Source organism: Lepisosteus oculatus, chromosome 13, assembly GCF_040954835.1.
Source record: "Lepisosteus oculatus isolate fLepOcu1 chromosome 13, fLepOcu1.hap2, whole genome shotgun sequence".
NCBI lineage: Eukaryota > Metazoa > Chordata > Actinopteri > Semionotiformes > Lepisosteidae > Lepisosteus > Lepisosteus oculatus.
The window spans coordinates 197,501-213,960 of NC_090708.1; the positions used below are offsets into that span (position 1 = coordinate 197,501).

The window sequence follows — 16,460 nt, forward strand, 5'->3', positions numbered from 1 at the left end:
GGATGATATATTAAGACCCGCAATTGTTAATTATTGAATTTAAATCTTGTTTAAATACCACCTTTTCATTGGTAAAATGTCACTTGACATGGCCATTACAGAATAGTAATAATGAAGAAATATTTGGAAAATACTCAGAAAGAAAATAAGGTATATTAGTGCTATTGACGATGATGTTAGAAGACCCTGAATTTTATTTTAGAGTTTCTTTGTAATGGAGCACAGCACAACATGGACTGTTTATTGAGATCTGAACAATTAATTACACTGTTGCTGTCTGGAAAAGTGATATGGCCATAAATACAAGACACAAGTTCTGTGTTCTGTGCTGTGTGTTAGGCTGGTAATGAGAGAGGCAGGTTAACTATAAGGGGCTTTGCTGAGCAAGCAGCATCACACCACAGATGATGTTTGCAAAAATGTATACAAATGTTTGTAATTGTAATGATAATATGAGATTAAGCAGCCAAGTGACAGTGAAGAACAAAACGGCTGACTGTACATCAGGCCTTCTCTGTGTTTTTAGGAGGCATTTAGTTCTTTAAAAATACGCTCAGCCCAGCCACCAGGTCGATGACGTCTGTGATTCCTTTCAAAATAAGCATGACTTTGTCAGCTGAAGACTGAGCACTGAACACTCTTACCACTGTGCTGTCCTTGGGAAAAAGGAAGATTTATTTTGTGGGGTCCTGAAAATTGCAGACTGAAACATTAGGTTCTGAAACCCCACAGCCGGAGCTACTAACCCCAATCTCTCTGCTGGGAGCCCAGCAGCACTGCAGGGCCCTGAGCAGCACTGCACAGCAATGGCCACAAACTAGGAAAGTAACGCCACGTCAAGTTTCTAGTAAGGTTTCTAATGGGAAAAGGGCTCTCTCAAATAAATTTTGAATGATACAATAAAAATAAACATTTTGAACAGTATCATTATTTCCTAATAGGACCAGGAATCTATACACTTGCAACTGAGTGCAGGAATTGATTATATATATATATTTGACAATTCATATTTTCCAATGTTTAAATCTTACATCCGTTTTCCTAAACTTGCACTGTGAAAGTCAAGGGTTGGAAGAAAATGCTCTACAATATAAGTACAAGACCTCAACACCTTTGTTACTATAAATACATTCATTATGATGGTTTCAAACTCATTGAACATAGTTATATTATCCACTGTAGCATTCCTGGCTTTAGGGTGCATTGATCCAGCTGTTTGTGGGATTTGAGTTTGTATACTGTATATGCTGACATGTAGATGTGATCTGAAAGAGGTTGTGGAAGGATTTAATTAGCCCAACTCCCAAGCTTCTCTTAAGGTCTCTGCTAGGGAGAGGCTGTGAGACGGGCCCATTTTTGGTGAACGCGCATAAATCTAACATTGCACTGAATATGTTTTTTCTTTTCCCAAAGATAGCAGTGTTGGAAAAAGAGAAAAGAGAATCGAATTGGTGCCCAGATCTACATTTAACCAGTGCTGCTAAATTTATCAAATGAGCAGATAAAGTGGTCTATTTGGAATGTGAGGAAATTACATATATACATATAATAGGAGATCTTCCTATCAACAGTTTATATTGAAATGACTTAAACTTTATTTAATTTTGATTAATGATCATTACAGCTTGTGTGACACAGGGGAAAGATTGATTAAAGCCTTTGGAATATAATGTGGGATAGAAGACTTTAACTGAAATGTCAAATTAATTTTTGAACCCATGTATAAAGGATTGTTTTTAAGGTGGAAGCAGAGACTGCATTTTGCAGGGATAGTTAAAACAGTGTTCTGAAAGTATGGATTGTTGCTTCCTTGTTGGCATTTATTTATTATTTTTGCAGACCCCTTAGACAAGAGAGCTCTCAATGTATACAAAATTTTACATTACATGTACAGTACAAAAGACAGAAATGTTTTTCTGTTAATGTACGGATAGGCAAAGAAACCATAGATATGATAAATACACTCAAATAAATAAAATTAGAATAAAGAAACTCAACAGGATTGCTACACAAAAACAAAACAGTACTGTAAGTACCAGGGCAAGATTAGTCTCTGCAGATGAGTTTACTCATAAAAGTATATTAAAAGAAGATTAAGCTGAAGTCATTTATTCATTGGTTTTATTCACAATATTTCTGTCAATAATTTTCTAGACTTATAAAAGCTTGAATAAATTTGAGTATGGATTCCAGTACAATCTCCTGATGAACAACTGAAAATTGTTCATTTCATTTGCACAGCGACTGTTTCCTGCATACATGCTAGAATCTGAATTCAGTCTGTGCAAGATGAATAGACTGATGATTCATTTTAAAGTAATTCTGTATTTCAATCTTGTGTCCTTCCAAATGATTAAAGTGTTCAGTAAAAGACTGCTAAATTTGAAAAAATTGTATCCTGCCGCTCAGCTGCCCACATTATACCCCAGCAGTTATTTCATTATACAAAGTAAAATGCTGAAATAGCACTAAACAAATGGCAGTTCTCTGAGGACTAGTTTCACAGGCTGATGTCACCACTGGTCCTGTGATGAGACCAGGCATGTCTTGTCAGACTACGAAACCACCTGTGACTTTTGTTTCGAGAATAATTTCTTGTGTAGTTGGATTTAGTTATAGTTAAATGAAGAGTGTCTTATGTTCTGTTATACTGTACATAATCTATATATCTGTGGATCTGTGGATCTGTCAGTTTTTATATATCTCTATTACAACATTTAAAAAGTTGCTTTACTGTAACACATGATGTTCCTGTTCTCCAACATTGCTTTGGTGTTAAAATTGAACACAACAACATAGTTCTCTATCAGAAACATTTATGTCACTTTCACAGGGTGCCTTGTCCTCCTAATGTTCATGGCCAGAATAGAATAATGTTATATAACAAGCCATACTTTCCCTATGTTCATCTGCTCAACTTTTGCACTGGCACTCGTGAACATCTGCAAATGGCAAGTTATGTCAGTTTCAAGACTTCATGTAAGTTAGCTTCTAAATTAAAGTTTATTTCTGAATAAAATCCTTTCGAAGGAAGTGTGAACTTTGGCAGAGGAACCCATAATACCAAATGCTGTTGCTGTAGGTTTCCCCTAATCTGCAGTATTTCACTCTGATTCTGGAAGGTTACCCCCCTGTCTCTCAGATCCTGTAGCAGTGTGGGCATCTTTGAATTGGGTTCAGCAGGTCATGAGCAGTGAAGGGGTTATCATTCCAATCCTACTTTAAACCCCATTAGCAACTGGCTGAAAACGGGAAAAAATATAACTGAACAAATATTTAAAAAAACTTCAATAGCTGTCTAACCAATACTACAATATATTCATATTGGGAAAAACTATTTCAGGATTAGTCCAACATCATTTTTTGAGCATAAAATGTTGTGGTACTCTGTTAATGAGATCAAGACCAGGATGATCTGGCACCAGGATTATCTTGTTCAGGTTTTTAAGACTGTTTGTTTGTCTCTGCTTTTTGCCTGTAAGTGCCCTGAAATTACCTGGAGCAGAAAACAAGAAGCTGAAATGCCCTGTGAACAAGACACCAAAGCCTGTGTCTCTTCTATGTCCAGTTCATTCCCCACAGAATGAATTTTGTCGCAGAGAATGAGCTTAGCTAGAATTGTTTTTTTTTTGATGGGGTAGTTTAAAGGTCAAATGTGTGTGAGTTTCTTTGTTAGTCGTCTCCTGCCTTGATGATAGAAAATTGATCAGGCCTGAAGCACAAGTTCAATATATAGCCCATTGGGCTATTGTCGAGGACAGTGAATAGCTTGTATTGAAGTCTATGAGCAGGTTGCTATTAGCATGACAGCCTACCCTATATCTGACTGTAATTCATAATAAAATACCTAATCTCCATTATTTTGATCCAGACATGTGATGCTTTGAGGGGAGATACAATCTCTTTCTTTGAGTTCCCAATGGCAGCTGTATGAGAAATGACAAACCAATAGTTTTGGTCGTGTTTTTTTTTAAGTTAGCTGAAATGCTTGTGCATTGCTATAGTTTAAAAAGGCCCAGATAAAGCTCATTCAGCAAGCTGAATGAAAACGCCATCTGGGTTTTTTTATTTCTTTTTTTCTTCTTTCCCTTTTTCAATCCTTGTAATCAAATTTGAGCAAAATCAAATGGGGTTTTCAATGAAAGTACCTTTTGTTGATCTGAAACGAGCAAGTAATTTACAAAATGCCCTTCCTTTGTGAGGGAGGCTAAAGGAAAAAAGAAATCAGTAGCTTTTAAAGCTGGGCCTTGCTGGGACTGTGAAGATAATGAAAGCACTCTGTGTTGCGGGGTAGAAAGCTTTTCAAAGGCAGGCCTGACTCAGGGTTACAGTGTTGAAAAACCTGTGTGTTTGTTTTGTGAGGAGAACTGAGATCCATCTGAATTTGGAGAGAAAGATTTGAGACAGAAACAGTTTGAACACAGAAGCTCCAATAGCTCAGGAGTCCATGTTGTTTGTTGCTCGCTTCTCTTCAGTAGCCTGTGAAAGATGGGGAAAAAACGCCTGGATTTGAGGATTCTTTTCCTACTTCGCAGAACATGAGGAGTCTGTAGACAGCGGAGGCTTCTGCTGTCTTTTGTTGCGCTGCAAATTCTCCTTTCTTTTCACTTGTGCTTCCTTGCTCCTGGCTGTGGCAGTGGAATACCCAGTTACACGTGAGTTTCCGTGCTCTTGTTCCCCACTTGTTTCAGGATTTGTTATCTCTGATGCATTGACACAATGAAAAGTATTCTCTTAGTAACTAAAATGTAATAAATATGTTGTTAGTAATTATAGTTAGTAATTAGTAATTATGCACACTCCATTAATAATAATTTTAATAATTCCTTTAAATTTATGTAGTGCTTTTCATCTCAAAGAATTCCAAGGTGCTGAACAAACAGGAGGGGTAATTGTGCTTTCCCCCCTGCCAGCTGACAAAGTGGGCATCACCATGATGTTAGTAGCTCCAATGCTGTATTAAAAGCTTTTTAATGACATTTAAATTGACAAGATTTCTGAAAACCAATCAAAGGTGTGGTGTTAGTCCATGGAATGGTAAGGGTGTTGTGATACCCTTTAGTGTTCACACATTGTACAGAAGTAAAAAATAAAATAACAGTAAAGTTTCATGATCTCCTTAATATTCTGCAGAATCATTAAAATCATATTTATTTAAAAAATATACTTTCTGTTAGAGGTTCATTTGTAAAAAGTCCAGCCTCAGACGTTATGCTTCATTTGAAAAAGTTGGTTACATTCACATGATTACACCTTGTTTAAATTTTAGCTAAAAACAATTAATAAAGTTTATTTTCAGAAAAAAATATTCTAGTATGCATTGTATCATGGATGCAGCATCCTTCCTCTTATTCAGAATAACTCTGAGAAAATAAGAAAACAGAAAAAGGAGGAGACGCCTGAGGCAACCAGAAACCCATGGTTTTATGTTTTGCGGAAGGAGGCTTTAACTGAGCAATTGAATTCTATGGATACTGGTACACTATTGTTTCAAGTGATTTAAGTGCACAAATAAAATTAACAATTAAACCAGGAGCTATGTAATTCAAAGTAATGTGCTTTTCTGGTGGTTGTAATATACATATTTAAATCACGTGAGACCAACATATTTGCCTTTAAAAATAAAATGAGACATTCTATGAAATAGGTGCAATCTGAAACGTTTTAAAAGAACGGTCATTGTGTAAAAAATGAATAAATTTTAAGTTGATATAGTAGAAGATGTTCTATTCAGTTTTCTCTCACTGTCTATAGTACAGTGTGCAGTTAATGGTTAATTTACATGTGGCTTCGCTATTCAGAATTTTCATTTACATTTTTAAGCCTACCCTATAAAATGTAGATTTTCAACAGAGTCATTTTTAGCCTTATAATTATAATATTTTACATTTTAAGAAATAAAACAGCACAGATCCCTGAAGATAAAAGCAGCGCAATGTTCAGTAATTTCATTTGTCAGTTTGCATAAAAACAAAAATAAGGTAAATTGAGGCATCTTGAACTCGCTGCTGCCATCCAATGTCAAGATAAAAGATGACAAGACAGCCATAGTGCAGTGCTGAATGTGTTTCCATATACTGTACAACAACGATCTGGTCGTTCTAAAGTTAGACATACATATGCAGCCCTTAACATACAACTCCATTTTATTTACATCCTTAAGAAATATTATTAAGAATCATTATGTTGGTTAGTTGGTCTGATACATGATACACACCTACAGTATATACTATTTTGTTGTACGTTAAAAAGGTTGGGATATGAATTGTTTACATTGAATACACTGTTTTATTCAATAGAAAGGAAGACAGCTATGCCTTTGGTATTTTCATGAGCAATTGTAGAGATGTACTCTTAAAGGTGCCTTTTGTTCAGTGCGTTCTAGCTGTCTCCACGTGTGAATCCAAAACACATGCTAATGAGTGAGAGTGACACAGTAATCAGTCTTTCTGATAAAAGCGTCTGAGTGTTTCTAGTGCCATTGGTGTCAATACATGTGTAAATATCTTATTTAGTCTCAAATGCAGGAGATTTGTGAAATAATCACTTCACTTGATAGTTAGGTTACATGCTGAGTTCACGTCTAGTAAAACTTCACATATAATTCTTTCATGGTTAAGTCAGGGAACCAGGAGGTTAAGAAGTATTTTAACAAGTGATTTCCATAAGAGTCTGACAAATATTTGAAATAGGAAAACTGGGAGAACTGGGAAGCCATGGCTATTAAACTGGATTAATTGAAACATCTGTTAGTGGTGTGTAATCAAAATGACTAAATTGAGTGTTAAATTGGGGGTGACAGAGGGAGAGTGCTGAGCTGGTGACCAACAATTACAGCCTATTGAACTTGTGGCTGGCAGGCTGTGATCAGTCAGCCTTCAAATGGGTGCCTTCTGGAGCCACGATTACTGGCTCAGAGGGCTAAAAGTGTGCTTCTGCACCTGACCCTCCTCAGCCTGACACACCAAGCACTTAACCTCACTTTGCTTGGATAGCCTGCTGATATGTGAAACAATATGTAACTTAAGTTTTAACACCTGGTATATATACAATTTGTTGCACTTATAAAATATTTTAGTGAATTCTTGTTCCTTCTATTAAAAGTGGCATTTGCCTACATGCTTGGACATTCAATCCATAAACTGAAATGTCATATGAATGTAACGTTTTATTATCATGGTCTAATCTTGGTTAGTATTTCTATTTAGTATTCATTCAGATGTCATTTATTTGATTCAGATGCTGAATAATTAACATTCCTGCTTTATATTACTTTGATGACAATAATGAAAAAAATTATTCTAGCTCCAAACCTTTTCTTTCAAGAAATATGTTTATATTTTTATAAACAGTTAAGTCATGGACAATAATTCCACTACTGTCGAAATACTGATTATTTAGCTATCATCTTCAAAATATATTGGCTCAGTATGGAGCCATCTATACTAACAATGAGTTAGTGCCATCTATTTGGGAGTAGGAAAACTGTTGTAATTCTTATGTGCCCTGCTTAAGAAATCAGCACATAATATAGGCCTGATTTAATGCTACTTGGTCTTCTTAAAGGCTTGGAATGAATTCTTAAGCACCTACTTGCCTTAATACACCAAATTAAAATGGTTTATGGAAAAGCCCCATGAAAGTAGACCTAACCTGACATAACTTAGCCACCCCTTCTGCACCTCAAAAGCTGCAATTAATATCACCAAAGACCCTCCAAAGTCAGGCCCATCTGAATCTTAAAATGTAAATTATGGGTCTTAAAGAGATATTACAGGGTGTCTATGAGACACTTGAGAATTAACACCTCAATCTTCCTCTGATAGCAGCCTTTGGCTGTACCTACAGAACATTATATGTTGTGCATGTTTCCAGCACAGTCATCTGTGACACTATGTAACCACTCTGTGAAGTTGTGAAGCACCAGTGTACTGGTTCCTGCTGCATCAGTTACTAATCAGATCTGGAGAACAATAAAAACATGTGACAGATATTTAAGACTGCAGAACAGGACTAGAGTGGGTGATATTCCTCAAAGGGAAGGCATAAAGAAGGGGTGTGTGATACCTGTGTGTGATTCTTCATCACCCCTATGTTCTGTATCAGTGGTTCCAGACTTAGGATATTGGAGTGGGCCTAGACTGAGAGAAAGGGTAGACAAGGTGAGGTGTAAGTGCCTAGTCTTTGATTCAGCATCTGCTTTATAGAATCTGGAGCACATGTTTGAAGAGCCCGACTGTCACTGCGCTTGAGTTGCCTTTTTAAGGCACACAGCAAGGATAGTCTCACGTAACTCAATACACTGGTATTTCACTTTCATTCTCCGGACCTGTTCTGACTTGATCTGCATTTTATTCATTGTTGCAGATGTAGGATGATTATCATGGGCAGAAATAGTTCCCTTCTTAAAATATAACAGATTGCTCAGGTCATTTTTAAGTCCACTTCAAAAGTCTTGTGTGTTAAACATGACATGTGAAGGCTGGAAGGGTTATTGTACATTGCATCTAAGTTACACAAGAATATTGCTGTACATCCTTCACAATGCCTTTATTTTTTGCATGTATTATTATTCAAGATTGCTTTGCTTCTAATGAGGTTTGAAACAAAAATCAAATAAAATTCGGTTTTTAATTTGGCATGCGTAAAAATTAAAGAGAAGATCTTATTCAAAAAATAAAATCTGCTTCTTGTGTGAACAAAGCAAATTTCTCTGTGTGTGGTCTGGTAGATTAAATCACACCTTATTTTGAAACAGTTCTTCGACAGCGCCATTATTACAAGAAAACATGCTTGAAGAACATTTGCTGTTATTGTTATTTTACACTGCAAGATTTTTTTAAAATTTACATATTTATTTATTTTTAACTCAATAAAATAATGTAAGGAAATAGGGTTGAATGTAATGGCTTATATCATTATTAAACATTTTAAATAAAATGAGAATGCCACAATTATATGAATGTAATCATTTTCACAGGAGATTGTAGGGTGATTGAAACTTTGTATCTGCTGTCCTGCAGTGAAGCAGCAGTGAAATAAGGGATGTTTTATTCACATCTTTAGTCCATTATATTAGATAATGAAAGAGGAGGTCTGCTACATAGGATTTGTTAAAACATGTAAACATGTAAAACATGTCCTGTAAAAGAACATAAGAACACTTACGAGTGAGAGAAGGCTGTTCAGAATTCTAATAGACAAATTGTTTTTATTTATTGGGCATACAGTGAAAAACATATTTATTTTTTCACAGGAGGATACATTACATGGTGAGCATTTTGCAAAGGCTATTGCATATTTCTATCCCAAGGAAAACAGTGTCCAGAATTTACCTACTGTGTGTGATGGATGTCAAAGCCATGACAGATATGGTGCATTTTATGCTTATAGGAGCTAAAGTATTACTTTGGACAGCTATTAGTTTATGTGAGGTATTGCAACCAGTTTCTGCATCTTGGTGCGTAAAGTGCAGAGAATGTAAAAACACAGAGCAAGCTGTGCTTATTGATTTGACACTACTACAGCATTTTCCTGACAAGCAGGTTTCTGGATTCAAATGGGAAAAATCTTTTCACTTCACTGTAATTGGTGTGTCCTATGAAAAAAATAAATCCATGGTTTTAATCAGTTTTTACTTCTGGCTGTGGAAAGATGATCAGTGCATGTGACCGACCGTAGGATTAAAACTTGGAGGGTATGCTGTACTGTATATTCTCACTTATCTTTAAAATGCAAAATGGTATTATACAGCCTGGTTAAACTTGAGTCACCTTCCTTCCTTCTTGTAAATTCGTTCCTCCTTTCCATTACAATTTTATTTGCTTTTTTATTGTCAGCCCTATAAGCACTCATTCTTTTTCAAATAAATAAAAATACATATTTTAGTGCGTATCAATCCAAGCTTCTAAATTTTTAGAAAAGATGTAGCCGTTTATTTTAACTGCAGTTTAATGTTAAAAGTTCATAAATGATTGCAGTCGTTTCTGCGGTCTTTGCATGTTAAGATTGACTAACGTTGTTATCTGAAACATTGAAAGCTATTATTTAGAGAAACCCAGAATGGATTGAGAAGGTATGTGCAGCAGACAGCTCCAAATGGGAAGGCATCACTCACAAATAATTGGGTGCTTTCGCTTGTCTTGTAATGTTCAGAAGAATTTTTTTTCTGAAAGAGGTTGTGCTGCCAAACCATTAAGAGCTAGTGGCTGCACCATACTGAGAGACGAAAGCAAAAGAAAATTTGTCAGAAATGTCTGATATCTGATAAACAGTAGCAGAAGTCAATTTATTGCTCCAATCTTTAAATAATAGTGCTGATTATAAGGCAGCTAACTGCAGACGCTGTAATTGTCTGTCATAAATCTGAGTCATTTGTGACAGGAGCACAATGAAAGAAGCCATCTGTTTGAGGGCAAATGACTTCTGATAAATATCAGCTCTGCTGAAATGTACTTGGATGTGTCTCAATATTTTGGAGAGCCATTCATAGTGGTACCTTAAATGTGAAGTTAATATTAGTTTGTATTGATTTTGCCACCCTTTCTAAAGCCTCAGAGAGTGAATCAAGGCTGGGTTGAATAGCCTCTCCCTTCTTTATCTGATTTACTCTTTGCTCTCAGATGCATGTCTGAGTGAAAAAATAATTACAGTTGTTTTTTTCTATGGATTGCAGCTTCCAAAAGCAGCTTGAGAAATTCAATATGCTGACAGGTCGCTTAATGAATCACTTGGAAAAGTGTTTGGTTTAGCTACACTGTATTGATAAATAACTCCACTATCACAGACAGAATATGTTTTTTTATAATATTTGTTTTTATTTATTTCGTTTTATGGCTATATTCCTTGTTACTATGTTAGAATGATATAAAAAAATTAACTTTCTTTTGTGTCTTTAGAAACATTATTGAAATGTTTAAGTTTATGAAAAGTTACATTTTAGATGAAGGTTTGACTGCTTTAACTGTTAGGGTCATATAAAAAGGTACATATTTGAATGTACAGAATATTAAAGCTTTTCTATTGTCCATTTTTCCAATCTGCTTTTGTTTGCTGTACTTTTGAAAACAATTAAACTTCTAGGACAGATGATGCCTAAAAAACTATTGTATTTGAAATGGTCTTCATCTGTTGTTTTGCATATAATTGCAACCTGTACTGCACATTATTCCGTAGCTATGACAGATTTTTACTTCAGACCTTTGCATTTTATTTTATGCTTAAGCTCTCATGACACATCCTGAAGTTTAAAGGTTCTTTAGACAGTGATGTATTTGTCCTGTTGATTTATCTTGTCAGATCAATTCTTGCAAAAGTGTCGACAAGTGTTGATGGAGGATAAAACATACCTATTTCTTGGAAGGAAATAGGAGTTTTAATGAAATCTAAAACTCACACGGAAAAAAACTAAATACAAATTATTTTTGCTGTCTAAGGGTTGTCATTACTCAAATTACATATGAAAGGGTATAACACATGACTAAAATTTATCATACCAGATTTGTGGAGAGAAGTTTATTACAAATAATTAATCCAGCATATGAAAATACAGGGCTAAATATTAAAACCAGGAAGAATGTTGTTGAATAAGTGCAGTTAAACAATTTCTGATGTATTGGAGAGAGTGAACTCATTAGTATAGGATTTATGATCACAGTATATTTTAATCATTTGGACAAACAGTTTTTTCCTCCAGCATTCATGACAGATTTTGGAGACAAGCCATTCTTTAACCATTTTCACATCACTTTTTTCTGTTGATTAATGTCACATCTATATCAGCGATTGCAGTAAACCTCCAAGCCTCTACTGATTGAGGCTTAATGACACCCTCAGCGGATCAATAAGAAAAAGCAGGAAAAAGGCAACATGTCTGAAAGTCACCTTCCAGTCAATTTTAAATGAACCTGTTGCCTCTTTATCATGACTAGTGGAGGGGACTTGGAATTGATGCTGAGAAGAAACTTTCTGTCGTTTGCACTGTGGTCTGCAAATAATTCTCAGGGGTCTTAAAATTTCTTTCCATTTGGGAGTACATTTCCAATGTGTTTACTTCCCCATATTTCTGCATTGTGAAGCGCAGGAGTAATTATCCTACTTCTGCTTTAGGCATAAATCATTGAGACACAACTGTCTCCTGTTGCTCACGGTTACAAACTAAGAACAATGGGTACTATATTTACATACAGAAATCTATTGCAGGCTTTTTTATTTTACATTGTTTCATATTGTTCCATTCTGGATAAACTAAATCAAACCTTTTTGCCAAAAACGATAATGCACTCTCAAGCACATTTGTTCAGAATTAAGGTGAAAATATCTCTTTGATTTATTTATGAAATTGTATTTTAACTGTCATATGAATTACATAATTGTAAGTTGTTTGGGAATCAATAATTAGATCATTGGGAGTGGTTTGGAAATTTCTTTAAAAATATATTGCAAACTTTCAGTAAATAAGAAAAAAACTATTCTGTTGCTGTTATTGTGCACCTCATACATAAGAAAAATAAGACGCTGTCCATGCAAGAGGAGTCTGTTTGGCCTGTCCGGCTCATTAGGCTGCTCCTGACCTAATAATTTAATCTGTTCTTTCTTAAAGGATCCCACAGCATGAAAGCATGGCTGAAAATTGAATTGCTGTAGGTTAAAAGTTGATCTCATCAAGGCAGGAATTAAAAGTGCAGTTAAAAAGAAAAATTATGAAGTAATGGACTGTGGGTAGCATGTGTTTTCTATGTATGCGGCGCCCCCTGCAGTATATCAACAGAAAGCAGAACATTAAGAAAGTAGAATGAGATTACCCATTTTGATCAAACACTTTGGATGAATCATGCATGGCTTTTATAAATGGACATACATATCAATGTGTTTTATTTTATTTAATTAAAAGTGTCTATTTATTCTAATACAAATTCATTACAACATGTTGGTAAAATGTTCTTATGACTAGGAATATGCCATCACTTGTACTGTAGGTCTCTCTCTCTCTCTTTCTGGTATCACCACAGAAATGTCTACATGGACTGAGGACTTCTATGGTTCATTGTGAATGGAAATGTATTTAGATACATTTTTAATAAAAATGTTTTATAATTTTTAATTACAAATATTTACAATTGCATTTTATTAAATTACTATTCACCAGTGGTACTTCAAAAATGATTTAAGTGGATAAACTACATATGAAATTAATAATTTTGTGCATCTCTTAGGATCATTTCGTGGAACGGATAAATGTAGTTAAGAGTTTTGCTGTATATAATATTCTTCATCCATACATTATTTAATTCATTTCATATGTTCATATGCTCTATGCAGAATCACTTATACAAGTGATTAGTTTCTGTCTGTTACTTTGCTGAAGGTTATGTAAGGAAAGAAAGATATAAAGTAATGTCTGCTTTCCAGCATCCTGTCAGTGCAAATTTCTTCAGGATAAACTGAGCAATTATTCCAACAGATGGCATCAAAACACTAGTCTACAGTGTACACGGATCTGCGGCTCTGAGTGCTCCTGCTGAGAGCAGGAAAGATTCATCTCCTACATCAAACAGGGTGGAACTTCCAATGTGGCCTTCACTCTGCATTAAAACACTATCACAGCATATTGTAAATAGTTTGTAACTGAGACTTTATCCAGCATTTTTATTATTTTCTTACACTAAAAACAGCCATGAATTTCAATGATAAGATATCCATTCATTAACCTATGTTTAAATCATAGGTTAACTTGTCTTGTTTGTTTTTATATTTTTACTCTACAGAACATTAAAATTAGATTGTAAAACAATCAATGCACTGCCCATATCCCCACTTTCTTGTACAGTAGAATATTTTATTATTTTAATATATCTATTTTTTTTTCCAGGATATGCCTTTTTGCCATGGCTTGTTATTTGGACCAAATAATTCCAAGACATGCCTGTTAAAAATGAAAGGCACTTACCAGAAGAAGGTCACTAAAAAACTGATACATTTATAGTTTAACATTTATAGATTTTTTTGGCAAGTACAACCAGTATATTCATTTCACATATTTCAATTAAGCAATCTTTGAGGTACAAATAAATGGTAATGAATGAGCAATATATAATAAATGTGTAAACTGTATCCAATAAATAATAAAATGAATCAAATTAAGAAAAACAGTGTGAACACATATTGAGGAATTTTAAAAAAATGTTTGGGCAGGCTTGTGAATCAGTACTTTCTATTACTGATGCTTGTTAAACATTGCATTTATTTATAATGTAAATTTAAAGACTATGTGGCCTTTGTGCACTTCCTGGAAGCAGAGCCCAGGGGCTCACTCACTGTAGGATGTGAGAGCAACGGTCACAAAAAATGCATCTTTGATTACCTCATCGATGCACACTAATCCCAGCAATCCCTTTCATTATAGAGAGCCTATTGTTTGGGATAGGTCAGTCGTCAGATTGGCTCTTTCAGACTCGACTGTATGCATGTACACTTTATTTACTAACGAAGGGGAGCAAAAGTGATGTGCTGTAATAGAGTTTGGAGTTGGGGGAAGGGCAGGGTTAATCAGATAGGATTTTCACTGAAAAATCGTATGATAAAAGGCATCCAGCTAGAAGAATAAGGCTTTTTTAGAAAATCGCCTTTCAAACTCTTTCCCTTTGAAAGCATTAGCTATGAAATCTCAACGGGGATAGCTCACTTAACAATTATTTAATGGGGCAGGGCATTATGTAAGAAAACATATTTTTGTCACCTTTGTAATGTTTTGTTACTCAGCAAGCTTTAGTATTTGCAGTATTCCTACAATTCCAAAATTAATTGTACATAATATTGATCTGTTCGTTACATGAATGTTCATGGTTAGAGCTTTGCTTTTACTCCAACTTATTTTCCTATCTCTTGTGGTGTATGAGACTTGTCAGTACAAACCTAAGGAATAAGCATGGTATAGTATGTTTACCTTTAAACATTACATAGGGTGTTGAACACTATAGAGATGACAACAATTTTGAAATTGCCTGTTTACTAGTTCTCATGATCTCTAGATAATCAGATAACTAGGATTTCAGTCATTCGTTTTGCATTTCAAAAGTCAGGAGGAGAAATCAAAATTTGCTTACACTTGAATGGAGGAGACAAAATGTATGAATGTGTCTAATTTTTTTTAGGAAAGCTTTGGCCAGATTTATTAAGCACATTAATTTGTACATATATAGAGATTATGTATTTATATTATTTTAGACAACAAGATACTAACTTCTGTCCTATTGCTTTTCTGTAGTTTCACTTACACCATAAAACAAACCATTTTACCGTGATTTTATTGTCATCAGTGTGTTAGGTGTGTGTCTGTGTGAGGTGGCTGGGATACATTGAAAACATAAAGAGAATCTTTGCTTGTGTGTGAAGCAACGCAGATTTTATCATAAGAAGCCTAAGGGTCTGTGCTTTCTTGATCCTTATTTGACAATTGCCACTTGTCAGTATAATTAAATGATAATTTATAAAGTGTGGGAGAGCATTATGGGGAAAAGCAAATAAGTGCTTATCAGGACACTGAATAACCCTAATTTGTTCCAGTGGCAATTTCCATCTCTTATCTATGTTGCTAACTGGTCTCTGTAATACTTTGTTCCAGGTTTTCAATAGATAGCACACATCATCTTGCACAAGCCTTTTCCTTTGACTTTTTTCAAACATTTCCTTTGTTTTGTATTTTATTAACTACAACATTAAGTATTAACTGTTGATTATGTGTGATTAAGTACAGTTTTTCAAGGTTTTTTTCTCACTTCCAACAGTTTACTTGAGACATGTAAAACTGTCTGTTATGAAGGCCATTGAAAAAGAAAAATGTTTAACATAATACAGCTAAAACTAAAATTCTGTCTTTAAGTACTCGAAAATAATGAGCCGGATGTTGACTTCTGTTGGTATTTTTGTCATCATCATTATCACCATCATAATATAAATTTTAATTTATATAGATTCTGAGGCTTTAAGTGATAAATATTTAGGTTTGTGTATTTTAAAGCCTTGAAAATAATTATTGATATTTTAAGCCTTTGAACATTCCCTGTATTTCTGTTTCAAAATTATTATTTTTTTTGTTTTTAGATTTGAACACTAGTTGTATTTTAGTCAGTTTCAGCCCCAGCAGACTTATGGTTGAGAGGTAAAAACTGACTTTCTCCTTAAAAATGTTACTTAAACAGCAACAAAACAGTAATGTGATGAAAACAGTGATGGGGACAACAACAATAAATGAATAATAATAAATGGAATCTTATGAATTTATTTTTTAAGTGAGTGATTATTTTATAACATACTTTTCTGAACATTTGCACAGGCATTATTTCTCAGTTATTTTTATTGTGATTTACGTGTATATAGCTGCAGATAAAACATGAAAGCTTTATTTAAAATTTTGGGGTGAGGGACAGTGCAACCAGTAAATAAAGTGTTTGTGGGGTAAC

At 34.6% G+C, this 16,460-nt stretch overlaps 1 long non-coding RNA gene across 4 annotated transcripts in view; it reads left to right on the top strand.

Annotated features, from left to right (window-relative positions):
- LOC107079094 (uncharacterized) overlaps positions 1–16,460 on the top strand; it is a 124,415-nt gene that overhangs the window by 2,091 nt on the left and 105,864 nt on the right. Inside the window, exon 1 of one of the 4 annotated variants that reach the window (XR_001480076.2) lies at positions 4,402–4,655. The exons of 2 other annotated variants lie outside the window; for them this stretch is intronic. This is a non-coding gene — a long non-coding RNA (uncharacterized lncRNA). Of the gene's footprint in view, positions 1–4,401; positions 4,656–16,460 lie in introns of those variants that run through there. One more of the 4 variants, XR_001480079.2, reaches the window with a different exon arrangement.